This window comes from Muntiacus reevesi, chromosome 6, assembly GCF_963930625.1.
Source record: "Muntiacus reevesi chromosome 6, mMunRee1.1, whole genome shotgun sequence".
Classification (NCBI taxonomy): Eukaryota; Metazoa; Chordata; class Mammalia; order Artiodactyla; family Cervidae; genus Muntiacus; species Muntiacus reevesi.
Genome location: NC_089254.1, coordinates 79,348,410 through 79,368,864, shown reverse-complemented (window position 1 = coordinate 79,368,864; position 20,455 = coordinate 79,348,410).

Here is a 20,455-nt window from a genome sequence, read left to right as displayed (position 1 = left end):
GAGTCAGCTCTTCCCATCAGGTGGCCAAAGTATTGGAGTTTCAGCTTCAGCATCAGTCCTTCCAATGAACACCCAGGACTGATCTCCTTTAGGATGGACTGGTTGGATCTCCTTGCAGTCCAAGGGACTCTCAAGAGTTTTCTCTAACACCACAGTTCAAAAGCATCAATTTTTTGGTGCTCAGCTATCTTTATAGTCCAACTCTCACATCCGTACATGACCACTGGAAAAACCATAGCCTTAACTAGAAAGATCTTTGTTGGCAAAGTAATGGCTCTGCTTTTTAGTATGCTGTCTAGGTTGGTCATAACTTTCCTTCCAAGGAGTAAGCGTCTTTTAATTTCATGGCTGCAATCATCATCTGCAGTGATTTTGGAGCCCCCCAAAATAAAGTCTCTCACTCTTTCCACTGTATCCCTATCTATTTGCCATGAAGTAAAGGGATCAGATGTCATGATCTTAGTTTAATGAATGTTGAGCTTTAAGCCAACTTTTTCACTCTCCTATTTCACTTTCATCAAGAGGCTCTTTAGTTCTTTTTTTCAGCCATAAGGGTGGTGTCATCTGCATATCTGAGGTTATTGATATTTCTCCTAGCAATCGTGATTCCAGCTTGTGCTTCTTCCAGTCCAGCGTTTCTCATGTTGTACTCTATATAGAAGTTAAATAAGCAGGGTGACAATATACAGCCTTGACATACTCCTTTTCCTATTTGGAACCAATCTGTTCTATGTCCAGTTCTAACTGTTGCTTCCTGACCTGCATACAGCTTTCTCAAGAGGCAGGTCAGGTGGTCTGGTATTCCCATCTCTTTCAGAATTTTCCACAGTTTATTGTGATCCACACAGTCAAAGGCTTTGGCGTAGTCAATAAAGCAGAAATAGATGTTTTTCTGGAATTCTCTTGCTTTTTCGATGATCCAGCGGATGTTGGCAATTTAATCTCTGGTTCCTCTGTCTTTTCTAAAACCAGCTTGAACATCTGGAAGTTCATGGTTCACATATTGCTGAAGCTTGACTTGGAGAATTTTGAGCATTATTCTACCAGCGTGTGAGATGAGTGCAATTGTGCAGTAGTTTGAGCATTCTTTGGCATTGCCTTTCTTTAGGACTGGAATGAAAACTGACCTTTTCCAGTCCTGTGACTACTGCTGAGTTTTCCAAATTTGCTGGCATATTGAGTGCAGTACTTTCACAGCATCATCTTTTAGGATTTGAAATAGCTCAAACGGTATTCCATCACCTCCACTAGCTTTGTTTGTAGTGATGCTTCCTAACACCCACTTGACTTCGCATTCCAGGATGTCTGACTCTAGGTGAGTGATCACACCATTGTAATTAACTGTGTCATGAAGATCTTTTTTGTACAATTCTGTGTATTTTTGCCACCTCTTCTTAATAGCTTCTGCTTCTGTCAGGTCCAAACATTTTCTGTCCTTTATTGAGACTATCTTTGCATGAAATGTTCCTTTGGTATCTGTAATTTTCTTGAAGAGATCTCTAGTTTTTCCCATTCTATTGTTTTCCTCTATTTCTTTGCATTGATTGCTGAGAAACGCTTTCTTATCTCTCCTTGCTCTTCTTTGGAACTCTGCACTCAAATGGGTATACTTTTCATTTTCTCCTTTGCTTTTCACTTCTCTTCTTTTCACAGCTATTTGTAAGGCCTCCTCAGACAGCCATTTTGCTTTTTTGCATTTATTTTTCCTGGGGATGGTCTTGATCCTGTCTCCTGTGCAATGTCACAAACCTCTGTCCATAGTTCATCAGGCACCCTGTCTATCAGATCTAGTCCCATAAATCTATTTGTCACTTTCACTGTATACTTATACAGGATTTGATTTAGGTCATTCCTGAATGGTTTAGTGATTTTGCCCATTTTCTTCAATTTACGTCTGAATTTGGCAGTGAGGAGTTTATGATCTGAGGCATAATCGACTCCTGGTCTTGTTTTTGCTGCCAAAATTATCCCCTAATAATTATTTATTTTATAATCATCAGTTCAGTTCAGTCACTCAGTCATGTTTGACTCTTTGCAACCCCATGGACTGCAGTTGCCAGGTTTCCCTGTCCATCACCATCTTCTGCAGCTTGCTCAAACTCACATCCATCGAGTTGGTGATACCATCTAACCATCTCATCTTGTGTCATCCTCTTCTCCTCCTGCCTTCAGTCTTTCCCAGCATCAGGGTCTTTTCAAATGAGTCATTTCTTCTCATAAGGAGGCCAAAGTATTGAAGTTTTCAGCTTCAGCATCAGTCCTTCCAATGAATATTCAGGACTGATTTCCTTTAGGATGGATTGGTTTGATCTCTTTGCATTCCAAGGGACTCTCAAGAGTCTTCTCCAATACCACAATTCAAAAGCATCAATTCTTCGATGCTCAGCTTTCTTTATAGTCCAACTCTCATATCCATACATGACTACTGGAAAAAAACATAGCTTTGACTAGATAGACCTTTGTTGGCAAAGCAATGTCCCTGCTTTTTATACAGCTGCTAAAAGTTATATTATCTTACAATGTTTATAATTTATATAAAGGCTATATATGTAAATATATGTTATGGTATATAAAAATTCATTCAGAAAACAGAGTCTTTCCACATACTCTGAATAAGTGAAAGTTGCTCAATTTTGTCCTACTCTTTGCTATCCCATGGACTATACAGTTCATGGAATTCTCCTGGCCAGAACACTGGAGTGGTATCCTTTCTTTTCTCCAGGGGATTTTCCCAACCCAGAGATCGAACTCAGGTCTCCCACATTGCAGGTGGATTCTTTACCAGCTGAGCCACAAGAGAAGCCCAAGCATACTGGAGTGGGTAGCCTATCCCTTCTCCAGCAGATCTTCCTGAACCAGGAATCAAACTGGGATCTCCTGCATTGCAAGTGGATTCTGTACCAGCTGAGCTATCAGGTAAGCCCACTCTGTGGGATAACTGGATGGAAAATAATAAACCTTGACTCCCCTGACACCATGCAAAAAAACAACTCAAATATCACTGACCCATTTCTCCAAAGATGATATGCTGATAGCCTAAAGGCACATGAAATGATGCTCAGCATCACTCATAATTAGAGAAATCCAAATCAAAACTACATTGAAGTACCACTTCACACTGGTCAGAATGACTATAATTTAAAAATCTTAAAATATCACATGCTGGAGAGTGCATGAAAAAAGAAAATCCTCCTACATTGTTGGCGGAAATGTAAACTGGCATAGACACTATGGAAAACAACATGGAAGTTCCTTCAAAAAATAAAAGCAGTTTTCATATGATCCAGAAATCACACTTCTGGGCATATATCCAGAAAAAAAAACTGTAATTCAGAAATATACACAAACTCCTTTGCTCATAGCAGCGTTATATACAAGAACCAAGACATAGAAACAATCTAAATGTCCATCGACAGATGAATAGATAGAGATACCATTCATATATAGAATGGAATACTACTCAGCTATAAAAAAAGAATTAAATCATGCCATATGCAATAACATAAATGGAACTAGAGATCATCATACTAAGTGATGTAAGTCAGAAAGAGAAAGATAAATACCATATGGTATCATTTATATGTGGAATCTAAAATATGACATAAATGACCTTATCTATGAAACAGAAAAAGATGCACAGACATAGAGAAAAGACCTATGGTTGCCAAGAGAGAGAGAGTTGAGGGAGCAATGGATTTGGAGTTTGGGATTAGCAGATGCAAACTAGTATGTATAAAGTGGATGAACAGCAAGGTCCCAGTGCATAGTATAAGAACTATGTTCAATATCCTGTGTTACAGAACTTATAGAAGAGACTTACAGCCCTGTTGGGGGGTGTGAGAAAGGAGGGAGTGAGATGTAAGGAGAGAGTAACATGGAAACATACATTAACACATGTAAAATAGGTAGCCAATGGTATTTGCAGTATGACTCAAGGAACTCAAATCAGTGCTCTGTAACAACCTAGAGGGGTACAACGGGGAGGAAGGTGGGAGGGAGTTTTAAGAGGGAGGAGACATATGTATACTTATGACTGATTAATACTGATGTTTGTCAGAAGCCAACAGAATACTGTAAAACCATTATTCTTCAACTAAAAATAAATAAATTTAAAAAACTCCAAAACATCCTGTGATAAACTGTAATGGAAAGACTATGAAAAATAATGTGTATAACAGAATCAATTTGCTGTGTAGAAGAAATGAGAATAATATTATACATCAACTATATCTCAATAAAATGAATTTAAAAATTGTTACTGACATAAACATAAAAGCTAAAACTATTACACTTCAGGAAGAAAAGGGAAATTAATACTTGTCACATTCAATGAGGCAATTTAAAATAATTTTAAACCAGGGAACATAAACCCAATCTGTGAAGGAAAAAATAATGATAAATGGTCTTGATCAAGTTTAAAATCTTCCTCTACTTTCTTTTTCTCCTCTCCTATCCAATAGGACTCATTTATATTTCACTGCAAGAGGTATGTCAGGTTTGTCACCTGGTGCCTTTATGGATTCTTTTATGAGTCTTATGTGGGAATCCATTTCTTTAAATAATTATTGCAGAATCAGAGTTTCTGGTTCATAGAAAATATATAATTTACCCGTCAGTGTGTTCCCTTTAATCTGCCAGACTATGGTAAGCAAAAGTGTATCAGGGCAGTAGAATCATATCTCACTTCATTTATTATAATAACTCAAAAGATCTTAATAAGCCTGACTTTTTAAAGCCCATATGCCAGGCTATGTTACACTCTTATATCAGTTATGCCTAATCATCACAAAAATTGTATGTGATAAATGCCCTTATCACATTATGACTTGAACTGTGTTCCCCTAAAATTCAGATAAGCTAATATGTGTTAGTCACTTAGCTGTGTCCAGCTCTTTGTGACCCCAGGGACTAGAGCTGGCCAGGCCCCTCTGTCCATGGAATTCTCCAGGCAAGAACACTGGAGTGGGTTACCATTCTTTTCTCCAGGGGATCTTCCTAACCCAGGGATCCTGGATTTGTAGCCTCTATGATTGTGAAAAATAAATATCTGTCTTTAAGCCACTTAGACTGTAGCATTTCATTACCATAACAGCCCTAGCAAACTACTACATTCTCATTTATAAAACAAGTGTAAGAAATATAAAAGAAGGCGTAGTTAAAGATGGTAGTGTAAGAAGAACCTGAACTTACCTTCTCCCATGGACACAACAAATATACAGCTAAATGTGGATTGATTCTCTGAAAAGAACATGAGAACTAGCTCCACAATGGAGGATAACAAGGGCCACATGGAGATGGGTAGGAGAGGCAGAGAATTATCTTATCAAAAACCTTGCCCCCAGCAAGGTAGCACACACTAGGGAGAGATCTCAGCTGACAGACATTTCTCTCAGAGGAATGAACTGTTGACACCTCAGTCCCTGGGATCTATACAAAAGAGTGAAACTCTCAAAACATCTGACTTGGAAAACAAATGAAGGCAATGCCTAAAGTGTTATAGGAAACTGACACTCTCCTCTTAAAGGGTTCATGCAGTCTCAGTCTCTCTCTGACACCCCATGAAATAATAGTTTGAAAGGTGCCAAAACTATATGTATTTTTATATCTAAAAGCATTGTCTGGAGGGGAAAGGGAGGGTGGAAATGCTCCCCAGAGATAGTGGGACTGGCAGAAACCATTGCTGCTAGCCCAGGTGGGCAAGCTTTTACTCAGGGGCAGGTAATCATCCCACTGCACCGCTGAAGTCAGCAAGTTCTAGGGGTCGCATTACCCCACTGCTCCCCTGTTGAGGGGGACAAGCACAAAATGCTGAGGCCTTCTCTTGCTCCTCAGCTAAAGTCTGCAAGTATGGGCAGCTGTGATGCTTCTTTACCCCCTGGCTGAGGGTACTGTCATTCTGCTCCCAGCCTAAAGCTGACCTGGGCATAGAAAAGGCACTCTCATACTGCACTGCTGAAGTCATTTTTCTTGCTGCCTTCCTAAAGCAAGAGAGCAAGCCCCACACCTTACACTCCCTAGCAACCAGCCTAAAGAGAGCAGGAATGCAATCCACACAGAGGACTTGATGGTCAAGGGGGCTGGAGTTCCTGAGCTTTTTGACACTATAACAATCAATTAAAAAAAAAAAAAGTTCTTGGCAGGCCACCATAAACAGGGCACTGCGAAAATAGCAGAGTCAAACACAACCAAGTCTTCCAGAGAATAAGGATTGTTTATTTACCCTCATGCTGAAGGGGAGTCTCTGGGCTTCCCTCACATGTAGAGGCTAAGGAGGTGCTTCCAGAGAATAAACTGAGGAAGACACCATCCTTATGCACTTCCTTGGTCTTGTTACAGCTCATATACCCCCCAGAAAGGGACTCATACCTTGACCAGAAGACCTCCTTATTTTGCACCTATTGCCCAGGTGACACCTCCATTATCTCCTAGCCTGGAGGCCAGCAGGGATTAGGATTGAAGCCTCACTGGACTGTATGGATCTGCAAGTGTTAACAGCAGCCTCCTGAAGGTCTGACATCCAATCAGCCTGAAACTAGGTGTTAAATGAAACTCCTCTAGGCAAATTCCTAACAAAAGGAGCATATCAAGAATAAATCATGTGGAATTGAAAGCAACAAAGATCTGAGAGACAACCAAGAGCTAAGAAAAGGTGGAAGGACTAGAATTATCACCTAAACAAGGCTACTCCTTCAAGACTGAGAGAGGTAGCAGTTTTGTTTAACACATGAAACAAATACAGAGAGCCAAAAGTAATGAGGAAATAAAGACATATGTTTCAGAGGAAAAACAAGACAAAATCTTGGGAAAAAAGACCTTATTGATGTGGGCTTCACTGGTGGCTCAGATAGTAAAGAATCCGCTTGGAATGTAGAAGACCTGGATTCAATCCCTGGGTTGGGAAGGTCTCCAGGAGGAGGCCATGGCAGCCCACTCCAGTAAAGATAAACGATCTACCTGAAAAAAAATCAAAAGTGATGATGATAAAGATCATCACCTTACTGCAATCAGAAGAACAATGAATGAACACGATGAGAACTTCAACAAAGAGTTATAAAACATAAAAAATAGAACCAAACAGAGATGAAGTTTATAATATCTGAAGTGAAAAATACACTAGAGGGAATCAACAGTACATTAAATGAAATAGAAGAATAGGTCAGCAATCTAGAAGATAGGGTAGTGGATATCATTCAATCAGAATAGAAAAAAAAAAAAAAAAAGGAACTTAAACATATAACATAGAGAATATAGTAAATAATATTTTAATAACTTTTTATGGTGACAGAATTGATTCTTTTGAACTGTGGTGTTGCAGAAGACTCTTGAGAGTCCCTTGGACTGTAAGGAGATCCAACCAGTCCATCCTAAAATAAATCAGTCCTGAATGTTCATTGGAAGGACTGATGCTGAAGATGAAACTTTGGTCGCCTGATGCAAAGAGCTGACTCATTTGAAAAGACCCTGATGCTGGGAAGGATTGAAGGCGAGGGGAGAAGGGAATGACAGAGGATGAGATGGGTGGATGGTGTCACCAACTCAATGGACATGAGTTTGTGTAATGTCTGGGAGTTGGTGATGGACAGGGAGACCTGGTGTGATACAGTCCATGGGGTCGCAAAGAGTCAGACACGACTGAGCGACTGAACTGAATTGATGGTGACAGAGGTAACTAGCCTTATTGTGACCATTTCAAAATGTTTTTAAGGATTTGATCACTGTGATGTATACCTAAAACTAATATATTTGGCAATTATATTTCAATTAAAAAAATAAATACAAAGCACCTTGCCAAGTGAAATGTCTTCAGAAAACATCTAATTTGGCCTTCCAGTTCTCATCTGAGATTTCAAAAATAATATCAATTTTAGTATACTACCTTTCTTCAGCTCCTTCCTTCATAATAAATATCACTTTAAAATTTTATATTTCATTGTGATTTTTGTTGTTAAATGTGATGATAAATTAAAGTCATAATGGAATAATCATAGTTCAGCCATACAAAACTGGGTCAGGTGACCACACTCTCAGACGTGTCCCTCTACCACTTGAGAACTTGAATTTTCTGTGGACTATCCTAAAGCCAAGAACACTAGCCATTTTTAAAACAACTTTTGCTATCTGTAGCCTTGTGGCTTCAAGGTCATTCCCTCTGTGACTTTTCAGTCATTTTGGATTCCAACATTTTGTTGCTTAACAAACACCCTTACTCCTTGACAGTTCCAATTATAACTCTTGAAAGCGATTCAATGTGATGAACTGTGGCCTTACAGTTTTTGCCTATATAAGCTTCCTCCATTTTGTAGTCTGGCAGGAGACAATTCAAGTGCTTCTTTAATTTGTGTCTCCCGGGCTGCAGTTCTAACAAACTCCAAATGAATGCCCTTTTCAATCAGGCAGGCCCCCGTTTCTGAAATTGTAGTTAACATATGAGAATGGTGTAATATATAAGATAATCTGTTCAATCTATAGTGCCTTCCTTTTCTTCCACTCCAGGTAATGAGGCTAAGTCATATATGGTGGGGTAACTTCTGAGAAATTAACCTATAATTTGTTCCCCATTGCTCTAGGTGTATGGAAGGAATAACAGATGATTTTCAATCTCCTTTCCCAAGGGGCCTGTTAATGTCCTTAGTCCCGAAAATAAACTTTCTAACATAAGACATTTGTGTCTCAATAAAAGATAAATTTAGGCTGAAATTTGTAGAAGCATGAGGAAGGGTATCTAGATAGTGATCAATAAAAAACTGGAAGAGGCCATGAGTCCCTGGGAATAAGTGCCTTGTGCTACCTCCTCGGTGGCAGCGGTGAGGGGCTCTGGCCATCAGCCATGAAAAGATTACTGGATTTAACACGGGGAAAAATGGCAGAGGAGCCACATTCAAGGTGGCCTGGATCAACCAGCACATCACCTGGGACTTGAGTGATAGATTAAAGGAAAGTCTCCCCTTTGGGTTCTTATGTAATATTCTAAGGAAGAGAATGCTTTCTCCAATTCATCCAGTATTATCACTGGAAATGAATCATATTGCAGCCTCTAGGAACATGGAGAAGCTTAAACAGGTTTTCAAGAAATTAAACAGGTATGGTCTTTTATTTCTGTACCATGGCATATTTATTGAATATATGTGTTGCATAGCTAAGTTTCAATTCCTTTGACTTAAAAAAGTCTTCTGTCTGATTCAGTCACACAGCATTGTGTAGGGTATTTTTTGTTTATTTTTTCTCCATTATGTAGTGGGGAAAAAAGAGAAGTCAGTAAAGTGAAGTATGATTCCTTTATACTATGTTTCCCTTGTCCTCTGAGGAAAGTAAGTTGTATGCTTCTGCCCAAGTGACAATTAATAGTCAACTGGGCCATGGGTCACAGCAGAGGATATAAATTAGGATATTAAACTCGTCAAAGTACATAGTGGGAGCAGGTGATAGAAACGTCAACATTTACTCGAGAGATGTATAGATGAGCTTTGACCTTCCCTGGTGGCTCAAATGGTAAAGAATCTGCCCGCAATGCAGGAGACTTGGGTTCAATCCCTGGGTTGGGAAGACCCCTGGAGAAGGGAATGGCAACCCACTCCTTTATGCTTGCCTGGAGAATTTTATGGCAGGCTACAGTCCATGGGATTGCAGACAGACACAAATGAGCAACTCATACACACACACACACACACACACACACACACACACATACAGAGTCTCACTACTACTAAAATACTTTTAACCAGTATATCTATTGTCTGATTATGATGGATAGTGGTTTAATCTAGATATTTATGCTTGTATTTTCTTTAAAAAAACAAATATTCTAACTTTCATTGGACAGTAAGTTCATGCAGTAGCCTTGGGTACCAGAGGTAGTCAGGTAGTGCTTTTCAGACTAAGCTCAAAGTTTCTAAAGCATTCTTTTCATATTTTAATACTTGAGAAAATGTATACTTGTCCATTAAATCATTAAGGCTAGATATTTAAATATACAATATAGTTCATTGTGTTATTCCATTAGCCTATAACTTACTAAATTAGAACCATTTACCCATATAACACTTAGCTAAATAAGAAAAAAAGAATAAATTAAAATTCTTGATGTGAATAGATGTCATTTAATTATAGCATTCAAAATTCAATTTGGTATTTCTACATATCTACTAGATTTTTACTTTTATAATAACAAAAATGTATTGATTCATATTATTTAAATCTAGAAAAGTCTATACTAATCATTTAGTCAAACCCTCTTATTTTACAGTATCAGAAAAGGAAATAAAATAGTGAGGCTATCAATCAACATTATAATATACTTTCCTTATGGTAAGTTCCCCATATTGAATCTATTTTAATAAAAAGGCATATTGAACACTAATGGAAGGAATTTTGGTACTATATGCAAGTTGGGTATTATAAATTAGGTGTATGTTTAATCAAACCTAGAAAAGGGTCTAATGTGCTCTACTTAGATGTTCACTTGTGTCCGACTCTTTGTGATCCCACGGACTGTAGTCCACCAGGCTCCTCTGCCCATGAGATTCTCCAGGCAAGAATACTGGAGTGGATGGCCATGCCCTCCTCCAGGGGATCTTCCCAACCCAAGGATCGAACTCAGGTGTCCCATATTGCAGGTGGTTTCTTTACCACTTGAGCCACCGGGGAAGCCCAAAAGGATCTAATATTAGACATTATATTCATACTTAATTTTTTTTTAATGGAGAAGAGATTTCTAAGCCACATTCAGCAGAACTGTTTCTGTTTTGCTACCAAGAGATATGGTGAAGAGACTTGACAAAAGAAGCTTCAGGCTCTCCACTTGAAGGCTAAAAACACAATAGTTATATATTACAGTTCTGATTATTACTTTCTTGTAACTACATTCACCTTTGATGAATGTAGTTCATTCATTCTTGTTCCTGTCCATTCACCTCTTGGTGATTCACCTCTTGCTCCTGTCCATTTTCTATAATGCATTTTCTTGCCTATTTCTCCTTGTAATGTGTAATCCCTGGAACTTCCAATTGTTTATATTTGAACAGAGCTTTATAATCAAGAAAAAAATTCTCACTTCTTTTTAATCCCTTTAATTTTCATAAACATCTCTGTTCTTTCATTAAAAAAACTTATAATCTTTGTCATCTGATATTAATAAGATAAATTGCTTGCCACATCTCAAGGAATCCATTCTCTTCTCTACTTTTGTATTTAGCTGTGTTTGGCCTTAACCCCAGAATTACTTCCCACTTCTCTAGTTAACACAAAAGTCACCCTCTCTACCATGATTTTCCCAGTGCCTTTTTGGCTGAAGTATCTGCTGCTCCATCAGGTATTCCTAGGTTCTTTGCTCTCAGGTTTAACAACACATTAAATTACCCTACCTTATGCTGAATTCTCATGCACAACAGTGTCGGACACTAAAAATATATGTGTGCTTGGTCACTCAGTCAAGTCTGACTCTTTGTGACCCCATGGACTGTAGCCTGCCAGGCTCCTCTGTCCATGGGGATTTCCAGGCAAGAATACTGGGGTGGCAAGCAATCTATAGATTCAATGCAATCCCTATCAAGCTACCAACGGTATTTTTCACAGAACTAGAACAAATAATTTCACAATTTGTATGGAAATACAAAAACCTCGAATAGCCAAAGTAATCTTGAGAAAGAAGAATGGAACTGGAGGAATCACCCTGCCTGACTTCAGACTCTACTACAAAGCCACAGTCATCAAGACAGTATGGTACTGGCACAAAGACAGAAATATAGATCAATGCAACAGAATAGAAAGCCCAGAGATAAATCCACAAACCTATGGACACCTTATCTTTGACAAAGGAGGCAAGGATATACAATGGAAAAAAGACAATCTCTTTAACAAGTGGTGCTGGGAAAACTGGTCAACCACTTGTAAAAGAATGAAACTAGAACACTTTCTAACACCATACACAAAAATAAACTCAAAATGGATTAAAGATCTAAATGTAAGACCAGAAACTATAAAACTCCTAGAGGAGGACATAGGCAAAACACTCTCCGACATAAATCACAGCAAGATCTTCTATGACCCACGTCCCAGAATATTGGAAATAAAAGCAAAAATAAACAAATGGGACCTAATGAAAATTAAAAGCTTTTGCACAACAAAGGAAACTATAAGTAAGGTGAAAAGACAGCCCTCAGATTGGGAGAAAATAATAGCAAATGAGGAAACAGACAGGATTAATCTCAAAAATATACAAGCAACTCCTGAAGCTCAATTCCAGAAAAATAAATGACCCGATCAAAAAATGGGCCAAAGAACTAAACAGACATTTCTCCAAAGAAGACATACAGATGGCTAACAAACACATGAAAAGATGCTCAACATCACTCATTATCAGAGAAATGCAAATCAAAACCACAATGAGGTACCATTACACGCCAGTCAGGATGGCTGCTATCCAAAAGTCTACAAGCAATAAATGCTGGAGAGGGTGTGGAGAAAAGGGAACCCTCTTACACTGTTGGTGGGAATGCAAACTAGTACAGCCACTATGGAAAACAGTGTGGAGATTTCTTAAAAAACTGGAAATAGAACTGCCATATGACCCAGCAATACCACTTCTGGGCATACACACTGAGGAATCCAGATCTGAAAGAGACACGTGCACCCCAATGTTCATTGCAGCACTGTTTATAATAACCAGGACATGGAAGCAACCTAGATTCCCATCAGCAGATGAATGGATAAGGAAGCTGTGGTACATATACACCATGGAATATTACTCAGCCATTAAAAAGAATTCATTTGAATCTGTTCTAATGAGATGGATGAAACTGGAGCCCATTATACAGATTGAAGTAAGCCAGAAAGATAAAGAACATTACAGCATACTAACACATATATACGGAATTTAGAAAGATGGTAACGATGGCCCTATATGCAGGGCAGAAGAAGAGACGCAGAAGTACAGAACAGACTTTTGAACTCTGTGGGAGAAGGTGAGGGTGGGATGTTTCGAAAGAACAGCATGTATATTATCTGTGGTGAAACAGATCACCAGCCCAGGTGGGAGGCATGAGTCAAGTGCTCGGGCCTGGTGGGCTTGGAAGACCCAGAGGAATCGGGTGGAGAGGGAGGTGGGATGGGGGACTGGGATGGGGAATACGTGTAACTCTATGGCTGATTCATATCAATGTATGACAAAACCCACTGAAAAAAAAAAAAAATTAAAAAAAAAAAAAAAAAGAATACTGGGGTGGGCTGCCATTTCCGTCTCCAGCAACTAAAATATATAGATTATGATATGTTAACATTTGACTGTTACCACAAATTCAGAAACAGTATGTTGACCCTTCTGTACATTACTTTTTTGATTACTCTGTCTTTTCAGTCCTGATAGGTTTGCTCTGAAGCTAGAAGAGCAAACTAAATACAGTTAAGAATATAAGATAAGCATGTATTTAAAAGTAGGAGATATTTCAAGTCAATTTTGACTAGAAATGTTCAAGTGCCACAGTCAGAGTTTGAGGAGAAATCAGAAACTCAAACACTTGATTAGGGTATGAATCAGTCCATTATGTAAGCCATATAAGTTAAAAGAATGGTAGCCCAGGGCAAGGGAAATTTTGAATGCTTGATGGAAGCGGGAGAAAATAAACATTTATTGAGAATTTCAGACTGACTTCAGTGAAGGGACTTCAAGTAGCCCCACTAACCTAAAGATGCATCCCCTTTCCAACTTATAAAGTTTTCCTGTATACCTTGCTCTATGGAACAAAGTCATCTAAAGAGTGTAATTGATGAATTATAGCAGATGCTGTATTATGCTCTTCAGGACCCAAATATCCATTTACCAGCTGCCATAAGTCATTATTGACAGTTCAGAGTAGAGTCCCTCTTAGAAATTACCCTTTGCCAGTTGGAGTTGCCTCACCTGCTTCTTCCCTTGTGGCTTCCCTTGTGGCTCAGCTGGTAAAGAATCTGCCCACAATGCGGGAGACCAGGGCTCGATCCCTGGGTTGGGAAGATCCCCAGGAGAAGGGAAAGGCTACCGGCTCCAGTATTCTGGCCTGGATAATTCCATGGAGTGCATAGTCCATGGGGTTGCAAAGAGTCAGACAGGCCTGAGTGACTTTCACGTTCACCTAAGTTTACACCCCATCTCTGTGTTTGAATTTGTCAATGACTGGACAATACTGGAAATGTGAGGGCAGAAGACCCCTTAGCTCTATTCTAGACAATTCTCAGCACTTATGACAGCTCTCTGACTCCCCCTGTTGGCATCATCATTGTTGTCACTGTATGACCATTTTTCTGATTGCTGTATCACTCTGCTTCTGTCATTCCCTCATAGTAATGTTCCAAGTAGTGTTACACTCATCAGTAAACTGCCTGCATGCCGATCAACATCTCAGAGGTTGTTTCCAAGGAAACTTTGGCACTTTACTTGACCGAAGCATTTTATGAAAGAACGTATCAGTCAGAATGCCTGCTGAGCCTAAAGAATGTCAATGCTCCTTAGGATGTTGCTATTCAAGAAGGGCCTTATAAGATTACAATTCCATTTTCTTATTCTCCCCAGCTCCTCCCAGAGCATCCTGTAACTGGTAAATTTTGTAATAAGGTAAAATTTTCCGATGTAAAATTAAAACAAAATGAATAGAAACTTTCTCCACCTTTCCTATTGCATGAAACAGCTCAAAGTGCTCTAGAACAATGAATGTTAATTTGTAGAAGTACACTAAAGCAATCATATTAATTACAAATTGAGAGGATTTTAGGAACCAATGTAACCAGAGAACTTTTCACCTTTTGATCAATGAAGTCATGGCATCCCAGGTGTTCAATCTAGGCAAGGTAACACATTTTCAGAGAAAGTAAAACAATCAAATTGTGTTTTGTTGCACTCAGCACCCAACTTATTCAGTCTTGCAGATGGCATATGGAAATTAAAAATAGTAGTGATGTTATCCATGTAAATTATATTAGTTTCTTTGTTGAGACACCAATCCTTGAACATTTTATTTTTTCCTGTCTAATTACTGTGAATGAAGTTACTATAAATAATTTTCAAAGTTCTTGAGCAGTGAGGAAAGACCTACTGATTTCCTAAACAAATAGACAAATTAGAGAACAAACTTTTGAAGACTGTGGAGATAAGGAACAGGTATTAGTAGACAGTGCTATGGGAAATTAGACCCATTCAAAGATTTTTAAATGGCTTTGGTTGCAAAGCACTGTTCAGAAAAAAATGTTTATTTCTCCCACATAATACATCTTATTCACATTTGGAGACCTAAAACTACCTCACTATTTTCCGTGACATATTTCTAAAACCTTCAGAAGCAAAAGAAAATACTGATTGAGAACCCACAAATCAAGTTGCTGTTGTTAAGTTCCTCAAGTTGCATTTATTGGTATCATATTTCTGATTCTTAATTGCATACTAAAGTAAACTCTGAAATAGGTAGAAAATTCAAATTAATGACTGATTTTAATAAAGGATTGTCCACAAACTTACACACTGTCACTTTTTTTTAATGGGTTTATAATATTAGAACCAGAAGTAAATCATCAATTCAGAGATGAACCATACTGAAATGTTAAGTTCTAAAAATATGATTTCTTACTTCTCCAGTTTGCTCCTACTAAAAAGGCAGTTGCTAGTTGTCTACATGAAAATGAAGAAGAATCACAATTACCTTAGTGTTAATACAAGTCCTATTGTGATGCTTGAATCAAATAGGAGATTTGGCAACATCATATTTTAAATCAAATACTCAAGCATGACCTCAAAAATCTCCCTTATGTGCTTTATGGGAAAAATATCTTTATTTTCGGTGAAAACAATTCTGCTTTATTTACCAACAGCTTTGCTCTTAATCTTTGGTACAAGAGAATATATCATAAAGAGACATCAAAGCAGGGAAAAAAAGAGGCTTTTCTGTATTTACATTCTGAGAAGCAAACTCCCTTTACTTACTTGCTTGTGAACTCTGTATCAAAGGACACAAAAGCCTAGCAAAAACAGTCAACCCCAAATGGACACCTATATATACACGTGTGTGTGTATGTGTGTGTGAGCTTTCTTCTGAGCAAAGATAAGCTTAGAATAACTAATAATTCGTTTATGACATGTGTTAGTTAAAATCGCTAAATAACAGTATCAACTATTTAATCTGTTTTTAATCCATTATTCTGGTTTTATAAGGATAATGCTATAAATTAAGAAGATAAGTAATGCAGGTATATCAACAGTACATCCTCTTTGCAAAGTGCACTTTGGCTCTTTTACTCATCATACATCTTCATAAAAGGTGGATGTAGTTGCAAACTTTCTGTTGACAATCTCAGATCATTACTGAGGCAAGGATATAACCAAAAGTTTTTCTCTAAACAACCCTCAGCTCTACTATACTCTTCCTCTTCCATTTCACTGACCCTACCCAGTCTGAATGTCTTGATCTTTAAGGCACTATGCCAGCTCCATCTGTTTTGACCTTTAAGGCACTATGCCAGCTCCATCTGTTTACCCAGGTCTTCTTGAGAATGCGAGTAAAATTTGTTTAAACATGAGTTTATTTTTTAAGGAATTGTCTGTCAGTTTCTGATGATCATTACTAGTGAATAGTATTCATCTGTGTGGGTGTTATGAATATGTGCATTCAGAGGTTTAAAGGATGGAGAAAGAGAATACATTTTTTTAAAGGTAATATAAGTTACATTAATTGATTTGACATATGGTCTCAGAGTTCTGCCAAAGCCAGCATTTCAATGAGCAATACAATTTCTCCCTAATGCCAAGGAAGGAAATGAGCAAATTCTGTAACTGAGTACCTTGAAAGTGAAGGTCACTCAGTAGTGTCCGACTCTTTGTGACTCCACAGACTGTGCAATCCATGAAATTCTCCAGGCTGGCATACTGCAGTGGGTAGTCTTTCCCTTCTCCAGGGAATCTTCCCAACCCAGGGATCAAATCCACGTCTCCCATAATGCAGCCAGATTCTTTACCAGCTGAGCCATCAGGGAAGTCCAAGACTACTGGAGTGGGTAGCCTATCCCTTCTCCAGAGGATCTTCTTTACCCAGGAATCAAACCAGGGTCTTCTGCATTTTAGGTGGATTCTTTACCAACTGAACTATGAGGGAAGCCCACTGAGTACCTTACCAATGTGAAAAAAAAAAAAGTGTTCTTGTGTCTTAGTAAAAAGTAAGCTTCACATATTTTATAATTTTATAGTTTTTTGAAATTTAATCATTTCTTTCATATAATATTTGACTTTATAAGTCCACAAAATCAAATAATCTTGCCACTTAATAATTTTAACAACTATCTCATGGATAACTGATTCTCATAATTCCTGAGATAATTTCAAAGTATACACACATGTGTACACACACCTTTCAATTTCTTTTACAAAATGAAAATAAGAATTTATAATTATATTAAATGCATCATTAGGGAGGAAAGAGAAGATTCAAATGGAAAATACTAAAGAAAAGTTCTAATTACAACAGTACCACAGCTGCATTGCTCAGGAAAAAACAAAAAACAAAAACTGACAATCAGATGGCAAACTGCCAGTGTTGGTATTGATATTAACTAGCGGCTGCCATGGAGTACGATTGGGCTGTCTGCTGTCACCCTGTTCGCTTAACCTATATGCTGAGCACGTCATGAGAAATGCCAGGCTGGAGGAGTTACAGCTGGAATCAAGATAAGGGGGAGAAATACCAACAACCTCAGATATGCAGATAACACCATTCTGCTGGCCGAAAGTGAAGAGGAACTAAAGAGCCTTTTGATGAGGGTGAAGAAGGAGAGTGAAAGAGCTGGCTTAAGACTAAATATCCAAAACAAAAAACAAAAAAACTAAGATCATGATATCCACCCCCATTACTGCACGGCAAATAGCAGGGGAAAAGGTAGAAGCACTGTCCGATTTCCTCTTCTTGGGCTCCAATATCACTGCGGATGGTAACTACAGCCATGAAATCAGAAGATGATTGCTTATTGGCAGGAAAGCAATGACAAACCTAGACAGTGTGCTGAAAAGCAGAGACATTACTCTGCCAACAAAGGTCCGTGTTGTCAAGGCTATGGTCTTCCCATTGGTCATGTGTGGTTGTAAGAGCTGGACTGTAAAGAAGGCAGAGCACCAAAGAATTGATGCCTTTGAACTGTAGTGCTAGAGAAGACTCCTGAAATTCCCTTGGACAGCAAGGAGATCAAACCTGTCAATCTTAAGGGAGATCAACCATGAATATTCACTGGAAGGACTGATGATGAAACCTCAACATTTTGGTTATCTGACACAAACAGACGACTCATTAGAAAAGTCCCTGAAACTGGGAAAGTTTGAGGGCAGAAGGAGAAGGGGGCATCAGAGGATGAGATGGCTGGACGGCATCACTGATGCAATGAAGATGAACTTGGGGAAACTCTGGGAGGTGGTGAGGGACAAGGAGGCCTGGCGTGATGCAGTACACGGGGTCGCAAACAGTCGGACACAGCTGGGCAACTGAACAACAACAAAAGGAAAGTTCTAATTACAACAGTACCACAGCTGTATTGCCCAAAATAAAAACTGACAGTCAAATGGCAACTGCCAGTGTTGGTATTGATGTTAAATAGCAGCTGCCATGCTACCAACATGAGCAGGTTCATTCTAAATACTTAAATTTTAGTGATCTGTTACAGTATATGCAATGAGAAATGCCTAATATTAAGAACATCATGATAATTAGATGATTAGATGTCAGATGCTATTATTTTCTATAGTCTTCAAGATATGTTTAGGTTAAAAAAAGAAGAAAATAAAGTCAGTCAGGCTGGCTTAGATGCAATTCTTGCAGTGATATGATTAATCATTTTATAATAATACTTTCTGTTCTAATTATTGTATTTCTAAACATAAAATTATGCTATGCTTTTTGTTTGTTTTCTTTTTTTACTTACAGAGCTTGAATAAGTGTAAAATGCCAAGCCAATGAAATTCTCTCCTGAAATACTGAAAATGCATGAATTTTAGAAATCTAAATTACTTCATCAACCCTGAAATAGTTTTAACTTAAATATCATTTATATTATAAAAATCAAATATCTGTAAGGTTCATAAACATATTTACACATTTATGTTTATCTAATACGTGAAGGTAGGGTATTGTAATATCATTGATTTTTCCACTTAGCTAACCCAATATACTTAGGTGAGCTATGGTAAGTCATTTAACATTTCATGTCTGTTCGCCTGCAAAATGGGAGGATTAGGTGAAACCTATTTTAAGACCCTTTCAACTCAGAATTCAAATGATGTTTAATGATAGAATATGATGCTAGATGTTTATTTATTTAATTCAGATGTTGAAATGAGAGGATTATATTCATTCAGCCACAACATCAGAATCAAGTTTACCTCAGATATACTGCCTGCAGCTTCCAGATGATCTGACAGAACATGATCCTTTGTTTCAAAATGTGATGTAGCATTTCAAATGAACATTGTCAGTCACTCTTTTTTTGACTACTTTTTCCTTTACAGACATTTCCAAACTCCACAGTTTATTTTTATTATTCTTTCCTTAGCAAGGGGACAAAGTTAAAATAAAAATGGTAATAAAAGTAATTTTAACCTGGCATTCTTCCAAAGTTAGGAGAGAAACGCAATCAACACTTTTCCATTGGAAGACAATCTTTCCTTTCCAATAAAATAAAAGTTCTACAGATAAAACATTTTTTTACCAGTATATAAAAATTCAGGTTTGTCACAGAGAGGAGACTTGTCAGATTACCTTTGAATTAAAAAAAAAAAAAATTTGCTGTGAATACAAGTAACATAAGCCTCCCTGACAATTGGAATGATAGTTCATATTCTAAAATACATCACATTTATACTTAAATCTAATTTGATTTTTCCTCTCCCAGCAGGATATCCTGAAACAGATTTTTTAAAGGATATCATACATATCCATTCTGTTTACTTAACAGCTTGGCTGCCTTTTTCTCTTTAAAAAAAAAAAAGAATTCAATTACCTCCCCCTAACAGGAGTCTTTGATACCTAACCATTTCAGTAACTTCATGATTCATCACATAAATAACTGTAAGATTTTTGGTACAGACAATTTTTACCATATATAGGTGTTTCACATATTAGGGCTGGAAAATGAACACTAACAGATATAAATTTAGGAATCTAGATATTAGTTAAAATTGATAAATATAATTGTATTTTAAGAAACGAGTTTAGGAGAGTGAGGATAATTTATTATTTTCAAGGGCCTTCTTACTTTAAAAATGAGAGGTTTTAAACAAATGTTAGTTTAAGTCTTTTGAGGCAGAAATTTGGGTCAATGGACCACTTTATTTAAATGCTAGAATTAGAACACTATGAGAGTTCAAAAATAAATTTGAAATCATTAGTTAATTTTCTAAGCCTTAATTCTTCTACCCTCTTTTTTATTTAATTGATGCTTTTGAGCTGTGGTGTTGGAGAAG